General features: G+C 36.5%; 1 protein-coding gene across 3 annotated transcripts in view; it reads left to right on the forward strand.

Moving 5' to 3' along the window:
- Window positions 1-19093, forward strand: part of SPATA17 (spermatogenesis associated 17) — a 195377-nt gene that overhangs the window by 121419 nt on the left and 54865 nt on the right. The window lies entirely within an intron of this gene.

Below are 19093 nucleotides of genomic sequence, written 5' to 3' on the forward strand. Positions count from 1 at the left end.
TTCCCTTTTCTCCACACCCTCTCCAGCATTTATTGTTTCTAGATTTTTTGATGATGGCCATTCTGACCGGTGTGAGATGATATCTCATTGTAGTTTTGATTTGTAAGTGTTTTAGATAAGGTCAATATTGATGATGATATTGATTTTATACACACACACACACACACACACACACATATATATTACTCAAAGGGAAAAAGGAAAGAATGAATGGCATTTCACAGGGATAAGTGACCACTATCCATGCATCTGTGAAGATAATTTCCTTAATTATTCAGTGAAAGTATTCATATTTCTGATGCTTCTATAATAAGATCCAACAGAACAAAAACATTTTTCTTAACGTGAACTAAATTTTATTTGGATACATTGATATGGCATTGTAGTTTTAATAAATCAGGTACAATGAAAGAGTTTAGTTTCTTCACCACTGAGGAAGATGATTGAGAAAGATAAAGGGCAATCTAAGAGCATATGCAATTTTAAATTATTATATTAGCATCACTGATTTGGGTCTCAATTCATACATCTTTCTCCAAGGCACTTCCTCTCTCTTTAGGTATTTGTCATCAATAGTTATATGTAATTTATAAACAGACCATTTAAAATCTAGAAAAGCTTTAAAAAATTATTATTATTATTCTATAAGATATCTTACAATTATCTTTGTAATGTATCATAATAATTATTTACTATTATATATACTAAATAAAAAGGCAATTATATTATTCTAATCTAAATTATTATAATTATTATAATTTAATATAATATTATGTATTGTAAATAATTATATGTCAACTACAACATATAAACTGCAGTTACTCATTTATATAATATATACAATGCACTAATCCTCGTATTACACATGTTATATAATAATAATTCCAAAATACATTACAAAGTATGTTTTGTATATAAAGAAACTAGAATCACCTCTTATCCAGCATGGTGGATTTTGGATAGTTTTATCAGTCAGAAGGGATATGTAATATGCTTTATTTTAATCATACATTTCTGAAGGGACTCCTGAAAAATAAAAATTTTTGAACAAACTCATATGAAAGATAAAATTGGCAAGTATCTCAAGTAATTTTCATAAAGTTTTTCATTTTATAGCAATTACTTGAAGTGAGATATTAGCTATAGAGTGTTCAGCATATTCTTTCAATAATTGAATGAGTTACGCAACACATAATGAATAAGAAAATAAGAAACATTTTTTTCCAATTATTTTGGGGAGGTAGATTTCTTTTAGTAAAGAGATTATAGAAGATTAGTGCTGCTCGACTTAGTCAAGCAAAATGTGCAATTTAGTGATGAATATCAAAAGAGTTATATTATGCAGAATTATTTTTCTATTTTCAGTGATGCCAAGGTTTATGAAATAACAAAATTGACTTCTCAAATAATTGACCACATTGATATTTCTACAGAAATCACTGTGCATAAAAGATACTGAAGTATCCTTTCTTAGTATTTTCCTTGATAAACCTAGAAAGAGCAGATATCAACGTTAGCCCCAAAGAAAGGTGCTCAACTTTTACTTTCTGTGGAATACTTGTAAATATCTTCAACCTCTACAGTGTTGCTGATGACCCTTCACCTTGAAACTTTCAGATTGAAAAGTGCTTTTAGGATAACCAACCAATCAGGAGCAAACCAAGTTGGGAATGCTAAAGAAATTACTTATAGATTTGAAGCTATCATGTTTTTAATGAAGAGGCTAAGCAATGGGTTTTAACAGCCAGCCTATGGATAATCCACTTTTTCAGAGAACTGAAACTATTATTTTGTAGCTTCTTCGGAATCCATTTTGGTTTCCATATACTGGGTAACGTAAATGTATCTTGTGAGGCAAAAGAAATGTTAGAAATTTAGGTTTTATATCTTTCAGATAATAAGTTTGTGATAGAAATTAGGCCAAAAGTCTATTTTATCACAGAGATGCATGGTTTATTAATGAGAAGGATCGTTATTGGCCACGTTACCAGTTTCATCTGTAAGGAATTGAGGGCAGTGCCTTTGCCATCCAAGGGCCTTAACTAGGAACCCTCTATCTAAAGCCAGGAAGGTAGAGCTCTTTATTTCTAACCTTAACGATTCAAAGGGTGGCCTTATATCTGAGGATATGACACATTTAGCTATTTTGTTTTCATATCTTTATGAAAATTGCACTGTGGTGATAGTAGAAGGTTGGGCTTTGGAACTAGATCTGTGCGAGCTCAAATCTCGACTGCATTACACAACAGCAGTATAATCTTGGGTAAGTAACTTAGCCAGCCTGAGCCTCTGTTTCCCTGTCTGTAAAATGGGGATAGAACTGTTATCTTAAAGGTTGTAATGAGGATTGAATGAGATAATGAGTATAAAGTACCAAGAGCATAGCAGAGTTTTAATAGAAGATAATTATCATCATGTTTAGTATCTGCTACAAGCATAATAATTCTGCATCTAAGACATCAAACTGTGGGTAGGAAACCACAGATTCCACAGATGGGCTGGATTTTATCTACTAGCCCTGGGAACCGGAAGTTAAGGAGGACCACGGGCAGAGCTCTTCATAGGCCACTCATAGAAGATTTCTTATTAAGGTTCTAAAAGACAGATTTTCTGAATGTGTTAAGTTTGCTAGGGCTGCCGTAACAAAGTACTGTAAACTAGATGGCTTAAACAACAGAAATTTACTGTCTTATGGTTCTGGAGGCTAAAGTCCTAGATCAAGGCCTCAGCAGGGGTGATTTCTTCTGTTCCAGTGTCTCCCTTAGCTTTTGATGATGGCTGAATCTTTGGTGGTCCTTGGCTTGTAGAAGCATCACCCCTATCTCTGCCTTCATCTTCACGGAGATACTCTTCCTATGTGTGTGTCTGTCCAAATTTCCCCTTTTTATAAGGACACCAGTCATACCAGTTTAAGGGCCCAGCCTACTCCAATATGACTGCATCTTATAATACCCACAACGACTGTATTTCCAAATAAGGTCACATTCTTTAATATATTCTTTAAAACAAGTATAGGAAGTGGGACAGTAACATTTTACGTATAGAGTATGGAGGGTGTTTTGGAAATCGTTTAAAAACTGTTCTTATTCCTAAAGAAACTCTATTTTCTCATGCCTTCTCAAAGAAAATTATTTTCATTTTTCACATGTCTATCTTTACGAAGCCAAGAAATTAAATAAGCTGTTAGTAAATAATTGTCCAGTAACCTTTATGTGAGGAGCTCGCAGCTAGATATTACAAGAAATATAAAGGAGTATTTATTGATTCAACAAATGTTTGCATGTCAGGAAGAGTTCTACGCTCTCGGAATATAGCACTGAATAAAATAGACAAGTCTCTGGCCTCATGAAACTTCCGTGCTTCTAGCTTTAAACTGAACCAGAAAACCTAATGAAATTCAGAATAAGTATCATTTGCAGATAAGCACTTGAAAATAGTCAAGCGTGTGTTAAAGACAGTAAGTGCCATGAAATTATTATTATTTTTTTAATGTAGAGTTTGCTCTGTTCTCTGATGACCTAGGCAGGTGTTCTTCACAGAAAAGGAACTGAATTGAGTTCTGTGGAAAGAGATGTGTAAGATTTTGACAGAGAAAAGAAGAGAAAGTAGATAAAAAATAGGTTGATAGTATGGGGAAAAATGATGGTAGAACAATGAGGAGACCAATTTGACAGAAACTCATTTTTATGTGAGAGGCAGTAGAAAGAAAAGTGGTAGGAGGCTTCAAGGCCAAGGATTTGAGGGTTCATCTGAAGATAATGGAGAACTATTTAAGGCTCCTGAGTAAGAGGATGTTAGAAGCAGAATATGAATTTGTTGATTGTATTTGAGAAGAAATATGCTGGAGGGAAGGAAACACATTAGGAGAATATTGCAGTACTTTTGGTGAGAGGTTACGGGATAGAACTAAGGTGAGGGCAAGAATCAATATTCAACTTTTTCTTTACTTCCTTCTCCTTTCTCTATGTAATCCCTCTGAGTGTTTGCTTCTGTTTGAGAGACTTCAACTCTGTGACAATGATTTCCACTCTAAGTCTCTAAGATCTTTCTCCTATGTTCCCAATTTATATTTTCAGCTGCCATCTTTGTTTGCATCTCCGCCAGATGCCCCAAACTCAGTAGACCCTACTTTGGCCTGCTTCTTCTTGTCTTGAGTGTGAATTGCAGTACCAACTGTCTGCCCAAGTAGGGACTTGTGAATTACCCTGTTATCCTTCTCTGGAATTCTATTGGTCCCCAAATCCTGTCTATTCTATCTTTCATGTATCTCTCAAATTCAGCCACCCCCTTCCCTTTCTACTATTGATTTAGTTTAGGACTTATAATTTCTTCTTTTAATTGCTGTAAATACCATCCAGTCTGCCCATTCAGTGCATTTACAATGACCACACTAGAGAAATTTCAGCAAGCAGTTATTCAGCCCAAATGCTTTTTCATGGCTTTTTATCAACTACAGGATAAGTCTTAATTCTTTATTGTAAGACTCAAGGCCCTTCAGGATCTGATCCAGGCTTATTTCTCCAGCTAATAGGCTGCTACGTTCCCTAAGAAACCCTGTGTCTAGAGCTCCTGGGCTATTATCATTTCTCTTTATATCCATGCCCTCTTCTGCTTCCATTAAGGAGTTTCCTACCTCCCTTGGTTTTCTCAGTCTGCTCAAATCCACTTAAAAAAATAAGAAAGGATTGTTTCTTTACATTTTAAAAAATGGAAAGAGCAACACATATTTGTTTTAGGGTTTTTCAGAGAACATATTAAGAATTATTTTCAGATGTCAAATGGGACCATGCAAGTTGCCTAGATGAAGTGGGGAAAGAAGTCATTATTATTAAGAGGAGGAAGAAACAGAAGGCCACGGCACCAGAGCTATCAGAGCAAATGTTTAATTTACCCACTAAGATGGCAGAGGTGGAGTGGAGTGATCATAAATCTGCTGATATAGGCTGGTATTGGCTTCACCAAAGTCTTATGAGAGGGGCTAAGGTCCTATATGTTAATACCGTCTATTAATTGTAAACATCCTGGCTTAATACAGGAGACTGTAATTATGCAGACTGTAACTGTATCCAAAATGGAGTGGTTTAAGACATTGCAGTGGAAGTCGGTGCTAATCTCTGCTCTGGTAGGCAGAATAATAGCCCCGCAGAGAAGCCACATCCTAATCCCAGGAACCTGTGCATATGTCGCCTTGTGACATATGATAAAGAGAACTTTGCAGATGTGATTAAGGATTTAAAGATGGGTAGATTCTCCTGGATTCCGGATGGGCCCAATGTAATCACAAGGGTCCTTAAAAGTGGAAGAGGGATGTAGAAAGAGATTTGACTCCATAAAAGGTCAGAGTGATGCAATGTGAGAAGGAAAACTCATCTTTGCTAGTTTTGAAGGTGGAAGAAAGGCCACAACCAAGAAATGCTGGCAGTCTCTAGAAGCTGAGAAAGGTAAAGGTGAAGAAATGGACTCTCCCCTAGAGCCTCCAGAAGGGATGCAACCCTCCCAGTGCCTTGATTTTAGCCTAGGGAGACCCATTTCAGACTTCTGACCTTCAGAACTCTAAGATAATAAATTCATATTCCTGAAGCCACTAAGTCTGTGATGACTTGTTACAGTAGAAATAGAAAACTAATCCAAGTGTCCTTCAAATCAAGGAGCTGGCTTGCTAGATCAGACTTTGGTGTTTAGATTAATTATAAACCTGAGCTAAAGTTGAGGGATATCCTTAGATCCCTAAGGATTCAAAATCCTTCTGCAGGTTTGGGGTGTGGACATTTAGAGTATTAAAAAAAAATACAACCAGGACTTGAACTTTCCTATGAAATTAAGTTCATAATTTAATCATATTGTAAGGATATTATATTTGAAACTTGTACAGCCTTTCATAAGAACCTGAGTACAGACAGTGCAATAGCCATCCCTACATCTTTTTGAAAAATAAAAGGTATTAATTTTCTAATAGTTTTTGTAGAAGAGGCAAAACTTTACTTCTCCCCACTTAGGGACTTCAGCTGGGACTGAGAATTAAATTGGCATAAGACAGATTAAAAGCATACAGATTTATTTAATATAAGTTTTGCAGTACACAATAGTCCTCGTAAAGAAATGAAAACCGAAACAAGTGGCAAACCCTAAGTGCTTATATATTGGGTTGAGCAAAGAGAAACAATTGTGGAAAATAACAAAAATATATGCGGAGTCCAAAGGAAGATAAAAGTTATTTAACAAGGTCTGTTTGTACAGAATTCTCTATGCCGTGACTTCCCATCTCTGGTGATAGGAATGTTTCGTTCTTCCTGGTATAGGAAAGGCATCTTTCATATGGGAGTGTTATCTCCTGATTTTAGGGGGGAAAAAAGGGGAACTAAGATCGCTTTTCTTCTACCTGTTGTTTATAAGTGCCTTTAGCTCAAAATAATCCTTGACCAAAGTGACCTATTTTGGGGTGGCATATTTTGTCACCTTCATTACTAAGAGTAGGTGAACAGTCGTTGAACTAAACTGTTTTTTTAAAGGACATTTAAAAACCGTGGTATATGTAGATGAGATCTGGTTATATTATTTATCACTAAGAACAGTGAGAAGGAAATTTAACACATCTCAAAACTTTTTGGACTTGTGTGATTTTGCAACACTTTAGACCTTTACAATTTGCATATTTTCTGAACGTTATTGTGTTATGATAAGTAGGGATTATCATACATTTTCAGATAATGTTTTCTTAACAATTCAACTTTTATTTGTAACTCTTCCATTTATTTTAATTACTAGCACAGTGTGCAACATTTATTAATCAGCAGAGCCTTTTTAAGTTAAAATACTAAATTAGCTAACCCCATTAACACAGAATACTCCAAACAAGCAGTAATAGGAGAGGTAGTTGCTGTGCAAATTGTATTATACATGCGGGTGCTCTAGGGCACAGTTAAGTGTGATTACCCTCTTTTGATCCAGTATTCCTCTGTCTCTCCCAGCTAATTTCCAGTGGAAATTTACAAAGTACTGCCTTCATTTTTCCAGCTTAATTTTTCTAATGAAGTTCTGGTACTTTATAACACTGGGGATACAGATAATAAGCCTGTGTGTAATTAAGAATTTCTAGAATTTGTCTACAAAAAAGCCCTTTATTACTTTGGCTCTACAGTGAGAACTGTGCTCTCTTTTTGTCCACTGTTTCCTTGAAAAAGATGGCTTTTTAAATAACTGACCACAGAATCCTAGAATTCTGTTCTTATAGACATCTAAGTCTGAAGAAGTTTAAGACTTATAACATTGACATAATGGTGATAACTTGGAATACTTTTACTGATTTTGTGAAAATACTACGCACACTTTTGGTGTATGCAATCAGACAATCATAAAAACACACTGTTGGTCTTTTTAGTTAGATTTTTATCATTTTCTAATAATGCTTCCTAATACAGTGGCTAACATTCTAAGTAAAGTTTTGCCAATTAACTTTTGGTCAATTTACGAGGCCTGTGGAATTTCCTTTGTAAAAGAAACATGGTCGGGCTTCCCTGGTGGCGCAGTGGTTGCGCGTCCGCCTGCCGATGCAGGGGAACCGGGTTCGCGCCCCGGTCTGGGAGGATCCCACTTATATTGGTGTGGCATTTATACATCCCAGACTTCCCTGTTTCAGTTGAGAGTTCAAAAGTATGTTGGGGGTCAGAAGAGACTTGAAGGCTGAACAGAAGTTTGCCAGGCAAAGCAAGGAGGGTGACACCAAGGATGTTGCCTGGACAAAGCCATCTATCTCTCTGTCAACGAGTGCATAGCTCATGTGTGTTTCAGTTTGCCTTCTGAGGTATCTAGTGAAGCTTAGCTCAGAGCTTTGGTACCTCACGCAAAATGGCAGAGATGAGAGGGAAAGTATAGGTGGACCCAAGAGTGTAAAGGGCCATGTGTACCATGATAAAGTGTTTGGACTTTACCATATAAAACACAGTGTAAACCCATCACTGTGTTTTAATCACTGGAGTGAAAGGGTCAGTTATCTTAGAAATATCACTCTACTGGCTATGTCCATGGTAAAGAAATGGGAGTCACAGCAGTTAGGGTACTGCTGCCATAGTCCAGTTCGGAGATGAAGAGGACTTGCACCGGAACAAGGATAGTGGCAGTGGGAGGAAAGAGAAAGCTTGACAAACTGCTTTATAGGTAGAATGCTACAAACCCTAAACCAGAAACAGGGGCCAACATGATATGGTGTGGGTGGGTGGTCAGGGGCATAGATGCATTTAGGATCACTATCTTAGGGCTTTCTTAATTCACGGTAACTCAAGTAAGGGGTGTGTTTGAAAGATCCGTTGACGAATCTTATAGAAATCTAAGGAACCAAAGAAAAACTGGACTAAGGTGACTCTTGGGGGCTGAAAAGGCATGGATTTCTCCCTCTAGTGGCATCTCCACTTTTCTCTGTATTTCTGCTTCCTGTTTTCCTTCTACTGACTGGCTTTATCTACTGCCTCACAGTTTCTTGCCCATAAATCTTCAGCTTGCCCTTAGTGATCATGGCCACCCCAGGCCTGACTCAGTGTAACCTTCCAGCTCGAGGACCCACAGCTAATTCTGCTTTTCGGTTCAGGAGAATCTGTTCTGCTCAATTTATATTATCAAACTGGCCCACACAAGCTGTAGGCTTGAAACACAATTGATACTTAACAAATATGTGTTAAGTTAATGGACATGTGCTGTTAACATATGAATGGATCACAGCTGTGGTCAGGGGACGGTATGTCACATTATATCAAATACAGTGTCTTATGAAAGTATAGCCATGAGTGAGCAAGGATTTCCTCCGATTGAGAAGTGCAGAGGCAGGGGTTCCTCTAGTGCCTTGACTTGATAGCTTCAAGTCAAGTGAGGTGACTTGACTTGTGAGGAGTGAGGTGACTGGCCAGATAGTGATGTCCTTACTTAATTAAAAAGAAAAAAAATGTAAGAAGAACTATTGTCTTGATAGGGTGGAGGTTTGGGATATGAGTTTATTTTGGGGGCAGCTCTATTTGAGGTACCTATTATATATCCAGGTAGATATTCCTAGTGAGAATTTGAAAATACTGGTCTTGAGTTAAAGAAGAACACTGTATATAGAGATAAAAATTTAGAAATCATCAGGGGTGATAGTTAAAAGCTTGGTGGGGGAACAAAAATCTCCCAGGGAGAGACTAGAGAGAGAAAAGATTAAGCCCAGATTCCTGGGAGTTGCTTTAATGTCAGGGCAGTGGTTCTTAATTAGGTCGCTTATCTATATCACCTTGAGGTTTAAAGTTATATACATATGCACTCCTTAGTCTCAACCAGACATTTTGACTCAGTAGGCGTGTGGGTTTGACATATATGCCTAAGTGATTCTAATGCCCAGTTCTGGTTAAGATAAGAGTCATTAATTCAAGGTATCGGCAGAAAATGATGAGTCAGTCAGGAAACTGAGAAAGCAAGGAAGAGTACCAGGAGGTATTTTGCAAATCAAGGGAGAAGAGAATTCACTACAAGGACTGGACTCTGCTTGATGCAGCGTTCAAGTTGAATGAGGACTGAAAAGAATGCATCAGATTTGGCTGTTGGGAAGTCATTCATCCATAGCTTTTGCTTTCTCCTTTATCACCTAGCTCTTATTTCTCCCACATTCTTGAGGATATCATAAGAGAGCTTGTCAAATTCTTTGCCAAACTTCAGATATACGATGTTTAAAATTTTACTTTACCTGTGGTGATATATGTTTATATATTTTTATATGTATTTATTTATATATAAAATATTTTAATTTATATTTTTTAATGTATATTTAATTTTAAAATTTAAAATATCAAAATATAGACATATTAAAATAAAATGGTACCAGTATCATATACACACATATATTGGCCTACTTTTCTAGAATTTAATTTTAATTTTATTTTAATATTCCATTTTAGAATCTTGCTGAAATTAACATCAGATTAAGCCACCTATATGTTATAGAATCTATATTCTTCTGCTTTTAGACTCATTTTGGTATATATTTGGTACATTCATAAGGTCTTAAGAATAACTGATGATGATTTGCTGATCTCATCCAAAGATCTAATTTGAGATACAGTATATCTTATAGAGACCTTGAAATCATTGGGTAGATGCTCATTTATAAATTCTAAACCAGAGCTTACAAACTAGTGGCTTCTGAGTTGCATACAGCTTCCATGTATGTTATATTTGGACCCCTTAGTTTTCTAAAGATTAAATTGATTGAAAAATTAAAAATTGATTAAAAAATTAAAAATGGTAATTATATCTTTAAAAAATCCAGATTTTCTGGCTTATGTTAAAAATTAAGAGATCTGGAAGCAGCAGGTCTCCAGTCTCATATGGCAACAAACTGATTAAAGCTTGCATTCTTAGTTTTTACATCTGACTTAATATGTGTTACCTGCCTGGCCTTTCCAGACACAGACATTGGAGACCCTTGTTCCAGATGATAAGCTCCTCGAGAAAGAGCCCAGGATTTATGCAGTATGCTTAGCACCATACTTGACAGGCAGTAAGCGGTCAACAACTCTTTTTACATATTGAGCTTGAGCTTGAACTAGTTTTGTTTGTTTTGTGTTAATCTATCTGATCACCAAAATCATTCTCGTTGCAAGATAAATCAAGCAAGAGGAAATGAAATCAAGTGCGATTTCTCTTTGATCTTTTTTTTTTAACATCTTTATTGGAGTATTGTTGCTTTACAGTGGTGTGTTAGTTTCTGCTTTATAACAAAATAAATCAGTTATACATATACATATATCCCCATATCTCCCTGTTGCATCTGCCTCCCACCCTCCCTATCCCACCCTCTAGGTGGTCACAAACCACCTAGCTGATCTCCCTGTGCTATGCGGCTGCTTCCCACTAGCTATCAATTTTACGTTTGGTAGTGTATATATGTCCATGCCACTCTCTCGCTTTGTCCCATCTTTGATCTTTATTAACACCGCACTAACAGTTCCAGTAATAGGGCAGCCTTTACTTCCTCTTTTCTTTTTCTTAGAACAGCATTTTCCAAACTGTGTCTCTTGAACTCTAGTCTGGAAAATGTTAATGAGTTTTCTGTCAAATAAACTTGGGAAAAATTATATTTCAAACGTTTAAACTTTTTTTTTTGGCATTTACAGGGCTTCTCCATCTTAAATATATTTTTATTTAGTGTGACCTTCAAAAAGGGGACGTATAAGGTATAGCATTTTGCAAGCTCATTTATTCAACAAATATTACAGCCTAATATGTGCCAGGCACTGTATTAGCTACTAAGGACAAAGCAATGAACAACATTACAGAGGTTTCCTGGCATCGTAGAGCTAATGGCATGGTTGGCCATGGAATCCCCTTATCCACAGACCATGGTTTGGAATATGCTCCTCTACATTTGATTTTTCTTAGCAATTTTTTTTTTAGTTTCAGCTTATTTCGTTCTGCTTAAGAATAATTTGTGCAAGTGTTTCCCACAGCCTTATTTTTCTCCTTAATTTTGTTCTTTATGTCAATTACACAAGTCCTTAAAATAACTGAGCTTAAAACGTTTAAAGTTGTAAATGGACTGCTAAAAGAAGAGCCTGAATGAATGCTACTTAGCTGGGGCATTTAAATTCAGTATGTTTCAGCAGAAATTTTTTTTTGGTAAGTTTTCCACAGTCAACTAGAGGAAAGTAAGGTCAACTCTGATATGTATCGGAAAGTTGTTGCACAGCTGTAATGAAATTACTGAATCAGTGTGCCTGGAGATTGTTAATAATAATAATAATAATATATCCAGGGAATACTAGTCCTCTTAAGCTAAAAAAAATGTAAAGAGGGCAAAATATATCTTTCATTTAAATTTAGAAGCCTGTAATATAAGCTCACTGTCTAGCTGAACAGATAGTCTTGCCATTTGCATTCTTAATATTTAAATATTATGTTGCCCTAGGTATTCTTTATATTTAAATACTATATTTATATCACCACCCTAGGGGAGAGATTTGTGTTATTGATACTGCTGCTTAAAAAGTTTATGAGTTTTAAATTTCTGCTGTGAATTCTACTCTAAGTGTGAAATACTTTATGTATTGAATAGTTATAGCAATGTTTATATGAATATCTCAATGAAACCTGTTTTCATCCATAAATGAAGTCTAATTCCTATTTCAAGTTGTTGTCATTTTATGAACATCTCTTCAACCAAAATTCTACTCGAATAAAACATCTTGATAGATGAGTAGACTATGTTTTGAAATCCCTCTATTGGTATTAATGAGCTGTATATTAGATTTATCTGGAAATTTGGATTGTTAATACATATAGCGAAAACACCTTTTATTTCTCATATTGAAGGTAATAAAAAGAGACTTTTTATTTGCCAAATTTATTCTGAAACATATTATTCTGTATTAAAAAGGGAAAAAAATTCAGCATTTTATGGCCCTTTTTAATGAATTGAACAATTGACCTGATTTTTTTTAGAAGGGCTAAAATTATTTAATATTTATTTTTTCCAGTTTTATTGAGATATAATTGACATATTGCACTTTATAAGTTTAAGGTGTCCAGCACAATGATTTCACTTATATATATCATGAACTGTGTATATATTTATTATTAATTCATTATATTAAGTCAGTATTCATTATTAATTATACTACAAATTTAAAATATATCTCATCCTATTTCAAATATAATTAACACAAATAATTTGTATATTTCCAGTTGTGTGGTTTTTCAAAATGCTTTGTCTTAAAAGAAATGCTACAACTCGTTAATGAGAACTAAGTCATCTGACAATGAGACTAGAAATGAACTGGTTTTAATTCAGCCCTCAAAACATTAAATTTACTATTTTCTATATTATAATAATGATTAAAATATTAGAATCTAATAGAATATGTAATTTTTGAGCAGGTGTACTTTTATGATAACATGAAAATTTTTTGTTTGTTGATTAGTTTAGTAGATTAAATCAACTTCCTTTGTTCATATTTTCTCTTCTAATTCTTTCATCAACTCTTTTCAAACTTTTATACCTAGGTGTCCTTGCTTGTCGAATTAAATTTTGTAGACCAGAGGGAATTGCCTCTGAAATTAAGAGAATTCCTTTCCCTTAATTAGCCCATAGTGGATTTTTTTTTCCCTCCTATTCTCCTTTTTTATACCCCACTTAAGTAACTGCTCTATTTTGAGCATTACAAAGCTCTTAATCCTTGCTTCTCCTTTTGCAAGTATTTTATTTTATTTTATTTTTTAATAAATTTATTTATTTTTATTTTTGGCTGCATTGGGTGTTCGTTGCTGCGGGGCTTTCTCTAGTTGTGGCGAGCAGGGGCTACTCTCTGTTGCGGTGCGCGGGCTTCTCATTGTGGTGGCTTCTCTTGTTGAGGAGCACGGGCTCTAGGCGCGTGGGCTTCAGTAGTTGTGGCTTGCGGGCTTAGTTGCTCCACGGCATGTGGGATCTTCCCGAACCAGGGCTCGAACCCGTGTCCCATGCATTGCCGGGCGGATTCTTAACCACTGCGCCACCAGCGAAGCCCGCAAGTATTTTAGGTAGACCTTTTCAGCAGAGATCCTGGAGTGAATCCCAGTACCGACTCCTGTATCCCTTTTAGGCGTGTCTGCCCTCCCAGTGTTGTTAATGATTGGAATGAGGCAGGCTGCTCATAGCCCAAGATCTTTATTAATGCAGCTTGTGATTTCTTCAGCATGTTCTACAGTTCTGCTGTAAGAACAACAAAAAATAATTGGCATGTTTCGCATTCTGTGTAGCATGTACAATAAAACAGATAATTGATTTTTCGGAGAGATTCTTTGGTCATTTACTACTTCAGTAGTTAAGAAACAATAGCATCTTCTGGGGCTTCCCTGGTGGCACAGTAGTTGGGAGTCCGCCTGCCAATGCAGGGGACACAGGTTTGAGTCCTGGTCCGGGAAGATCCCACATGCTGCAGAGCAACTAAGCCCGTGCGCCACAACTACTGAGCCTGTGCTCTAGAGCCTCCGAGCCACAACTACTGAGCCCACATGCCACAACTACTGAGGCCTGAGGGCCTAGAGCCCGTGCTCTGCAACAGGAGAAGCCACTATGGTGGGAGGCCCACGCACCAGAAAGAGGAGTACCCCCGCTCACCGCAACTAGAGAAAGCCCGTGCGCAGCAACGAAGACCCAACACAGCCATAAATAAATAAATAAATAAATAAATAGTTTTTTTTAAAAAAAAGAAAGAAAGAAAGAAACAAGAGCATCTTCGAGTCACTCTTAAGATAGAAGTAAACTGCAATTTGAACATATGAAATTCAATTACTCAAATACGAAGACGGTAAAATTCATATGACTTTATTTGTTCTGCTATCATCTCATTACATTTTATTGTGCATGAAGTGTAGGAGGTTTCCAAACTTGAAGACGAAATCATTTTATACGCAGTCTGAGATGATGGAAAAGTATTTATTTTTGTTTCTTTTTTCCCCCAAATGGAAAGAGTGAATGTGTTGAAGAATCCTGTATTTATTTTCGAGTTCACAAGTAAGAAAAGAAACCTCTTCCAATAAAAAGATGGAAAATGTCAGACGTGTTTGGTATCAAAGGATCACAAGGCATCCAATTTAGCAACATAGTTTTAGAGAGAGGAATGTGGTAATGGGCTCTCCTTCCTCCACCCCCAGTGTTTATTAGCCTTCGTCATGCTATGATCAAGTGCACCCTCAGGGAGGGGGCCACACAGAGCCCCAGTGATGTTACAGTTTGGCAGTAGTATCTGTGAGGAAAGGATAAAGTAACTGAGGATAATATTCCACAGAGATGTTAAGAAAGCTAAGACTGCTGAAGCTTTACCTGTTCTGATAGGAGTCAGTATAAGCACCCTATGAAGAGCATTCTTCCCATTTTCAAGGCCAATGAGCTCCATACTTCTAACACCCCACATGTGGGCTCCAAGCTTTTACCTCTCAGCCTGTACTCATACCGGTCCCCTACTTTGGCATCTTCCTTCTCAATTTTCATTTCGGCCTAATGAAGTCTGACCCATTTGTTAAAACTCAGGTTAGCTATTGTCCACAGTGCTTTCTGTTCCCATACTCTTTTGTTTTCTTCTTAATCAGAAAGCTTTGCCTCCCCACCCTGCTACACCCCCTGCTTTATATTGGCATAGTTATTTGTCTTTTTCCCTCATTAGATTTTAAGGGTCTTAGGGTGAGGCTTCTGCTTATTCACCTTTTTTATACCCGCAGTGTCTAAACACAGTGTTACTGAGCAGAGTTATTTAAGACATATGTGGTGGATTGAATTAACTACGAATTAAGTCCCCTAGTGATTATTATATACCTACTATTTGCTTATCTGATACAGGCCCAGAACTGAGTATCCATTTCCTTATCATAAGGAGCTGCCTCTAGGGGAAGCTGACATCTCCCTTGGGCTCCCCTGCTCTCTTCTTCTCCCCCATCCACTCCCTCTTCAGCTCAGGGAGGGGTCCTCAGCTCAGGGAGTGCTACTCCTTGGGGGGACCCATCCTATGCAGGGCCACATTCCCCGAGGTCTGCCACGCTCCAGAGTTTTTCTTGACCGCTCCTCAGACTAGTAGTCAGGTGCTGGCCTGGAGTTGCTCTCAGTGGGGAGAATCCTTAGCTGTCCCACCTTTTCCTTTTTGGGCCAGTGGTTAAAGAGGAAGGCTCTTCTCCCCGGAGGAACATCTGTCTCATCTCTTATCACACCTGTGATTTTTGCTGGCTGTTAAGACTCAGGGCAAAACGGGGAGCAGTTGCACATTGGAAAGGGGTGAATTACACAAACTCTGTTTTAAATTTGGGGACAAACTCACTCCAGTTTGCTCTTTTTCCTGCCTCTGGCCTAGGTGAAAAGACTTGTTTGCATGCTTTGCATAACTCATTAGAGAATTTATTGTGATCTGGAGTAAAATTCCTAACTTGTAATCAGGTACCCTGTATCCTGCTTTGTGCTTAATCCATATATTTCACTAGAAGCCCTTTAACAGAGAGAGGGCTGTTCTAGGACATGTTTGAAACCTGAACAGGTATTTGAAACTTGTTCCATAGCTGTGTATCTCGATATCTATGAATCGTTATCTCCATGTCCCGTTTGAAATGATTTACCTAAGTCAGAATTTATTGTGGCTTGGATAACTACCCTATTGTGCAATCAATGTATAATATATATGCAGAAAAATATTTAGCAATTTATGAAGATCGGTAATATATTTGTATGCGTAGTTTCCATGGGCAACCTCATCTTCACTCTAAAGCTGTTCACCATCTCCTTTGCTTCCTTCATAAAGAACTCAATTTTCTAGTTATGCTGAACCCCTTTCCGTTTCTTCAGCGTCCCTTTTTACGCTCTAACTCACCTCCATATCTTTGTATATGTTGTTTCTTCTGTCTAAAATAGTCTTCACCAGCTTCTTAACTTGACTAACTCTACATGTCTTAGTATGCAGCTCTGACATACATGGTCTGGGAAGACAGCTTTTCCATGCCCCGCCCCCCAACTCCCTGTCAATAACCACCCCCATATGCATATTCATGTGCATGTTACAAGCACATATGCGTATATAAATAAACCTTCCTCTGTGTCCTAATTGCCTCTTGTGCATGTATTTATCACAAAACCAACACATTCTACTGTGTTGTCACATTCTCCACCCCCTGTTATAAGGTGAATTCCTTTTAGGTATACTGCATCTTCCAGCATTAAATCCCAGTGTTTTTCAAAGTGTTTAGTATTTAAAAGCATTTCATTTAATGTTTGTTTAATGAATAAATATTAAGACAGTAGAGAAATCAGTGTGGGTTGGAGTAGGACGATTAGGAAGCTGGGTGTTAAGCCATATTTTGAAAGATAAGTAGTACTTGCTTGGATCAGTATTTCAGGAAGAGGAAGAGGGACAAAGGCAGAGCTAGGATAGAAAGACAGGAATGAAGGAAACAGAGAAAGAATGAAGGAAGGGAAGGAGGGAGGGAGGGAGGAAGGAGAATGGCATCAAAAGACGTCAGGTAAGGAGTGGTAGGAGATTGAACAGACCAAGTGCATTCTAAGAAGCCTGGCTGCTGGGCTGAAGAATATAGGTTTGAATCAATAGGTAATAGGGTTCCATAACTGGAGATTTGAATTATCTGGCAGTGAAATAAATAGGTTGGAGGAAAACCTAGAATTATGAGTGACAGTAGTAGGACTATAAACAAAAAGGAGAGGCGGGGATGAAAGTTAATAAAGAAAACAAAGATAAGTGTAATTTGTTAGTCTTCTTATTTGGAAAATAATATTAAGTATATTAATACTCAAAGAATAAAGACTTTATATTTGCAGTGGACTTATTTTCCCTGAAGCTAGTTGGTTAATTTTAATTTTTGCTTCCTGAGACCCTTACCAATTCTTCTCTAACTCTGCAGACATTCAAGTACTGACTTGTTTGTATATATCACTGTATCTCCACATTGAATTTAAGAATTTCTGCCAGATCTGTATCTCTGATGAGATTTTAAAAATTAACAGGCAAACCCATATCATCTTCTTCTTTAATGTGATGTTCAGTTAATTGAAAAGTATGCACTGCAAGCATAAAGCACATCTGAATATGTATTTAAAACTGGTAAAGATACCATTTTAAAAGTAAAATTGACCATTATCTAAACTTTTGATTATAAACTCAATTGATTTCTAGGGTTTTCATAGCTGTTTATACTTTTATACAGCAAATTCTATTTGAGAATTAAATAATTTCTTCTGAATTTGAAGACAAATTTTAAAATATTATTTATAAAACATCTAAATATTTTTCAGTAAATATACATATATACACATACATGTGTGCACTTAAGAATATGCATTTCATGTTACCTTAATGAAACAGTATGGCTCAACGAAATTAATATTAATTCATGTGCAGGGAAATACCTAGTCTTTCAGCCTTGTCTTCTCAGCCATCCAGTCCCTTGAGAAAGCAAATTTTGTTCAGACACAAAAGAAAAATGTACTATTAAAATGCAATTCAGAAGTGATAAAAAGTGTAAGTACAGCAGCCAGCTCACAGCACCTCCTCTGTATACTCAGGGACATTGCGACCACATTAAATTTTTGTATGTGTGATGTCCATCCCATGTGCAGATTAGCACTGGAAGGACCATAATCTGTCTTACATGAGAGCTCTTTTCTCAAGAGCATATATAATACATGCCTGTGTAATTTTGTATAATTCAAAGCTCTGTGTTCTGTTTATTTTTTATCTTAAATAGGCTCAGAGAATATTTTCTTAGGAAAAATATTTAAAAGGAGTTCCTTAATAAACATTAAAAAGAAATTATAGAGAGGTGTGAAAATTGATGAAATAACACCACATTTCCTAAGCTTATTATTTTTTAAACAGATTAGTGAATATCATGGCAAAATTTTTTTCAGTGGAACTGAGATTTTTGAAAAGGCCCCTTCTTTGTCTTAATTAAATGAGATAATATATGTGAAAATATTGGCATATGCTCAATAAATTTGTTGAACCTCAACTTTATTGTTTCAAAGTCTGAATTTCAAAATATTTTTCTTGGTAGAATATCTAATTTAGCTGTATATATTTATTTCCCAGAGCTTGCTGTTTCCCTCTAAATATTTCTTGTATTTAAAACAGGATCTAACTCTAATTTCATTGACACCATGTCTCCGTTCATTATATTAATTAGAATTTTCTGACGTTTGCTCCTGTTGCCTATATTATATGTTTCCCCTAGGTTATCTTTTATGTTTAGATATATGTCTTTCTTTCATGTTGGTAGTTTCCCCAATTGGTAATCTATTCTTAAATTCATATTAAAAAGGAGACCCTAAAAATCGGTTTTAAAAGTTTACTTGAGTGTGAGAGTGGCTCTTTGACTGATAGACTTTGTTGCACTATGATATGACCTTTTACTTAAGATCTCCAGATGTTGATATTTAAAGTTGTTTCTCAGGGCGCTCTCAGTATCTTTTGAGATGATACAATTACTCTTCAGAAATCTGTTAGTCCAGCTCCCAGGTTACTTCGAGATGAGCAAGGGAAGATTTCAATGAGTAGTCCGAATTAAAATTCATGTATTCCATTTGGTGCCTCACTCTGGCCTTCCGTGGTTC

The sequence above is a fragment of the Physeter macrocephalus genome, chromosome 4, assembly GCF_002837175.3.
Source record: "Physeter macrocephalus isolate SW-GA chromosome 4, ASM283717v5, whole genome shotgun sequence".
Taxonomy (NCBI): Eukaryota; Metazoa; Chordata; class Mammalia; order Artiodactyla; family Physeteridae; genus Physeter; species Physeter macrocephalus.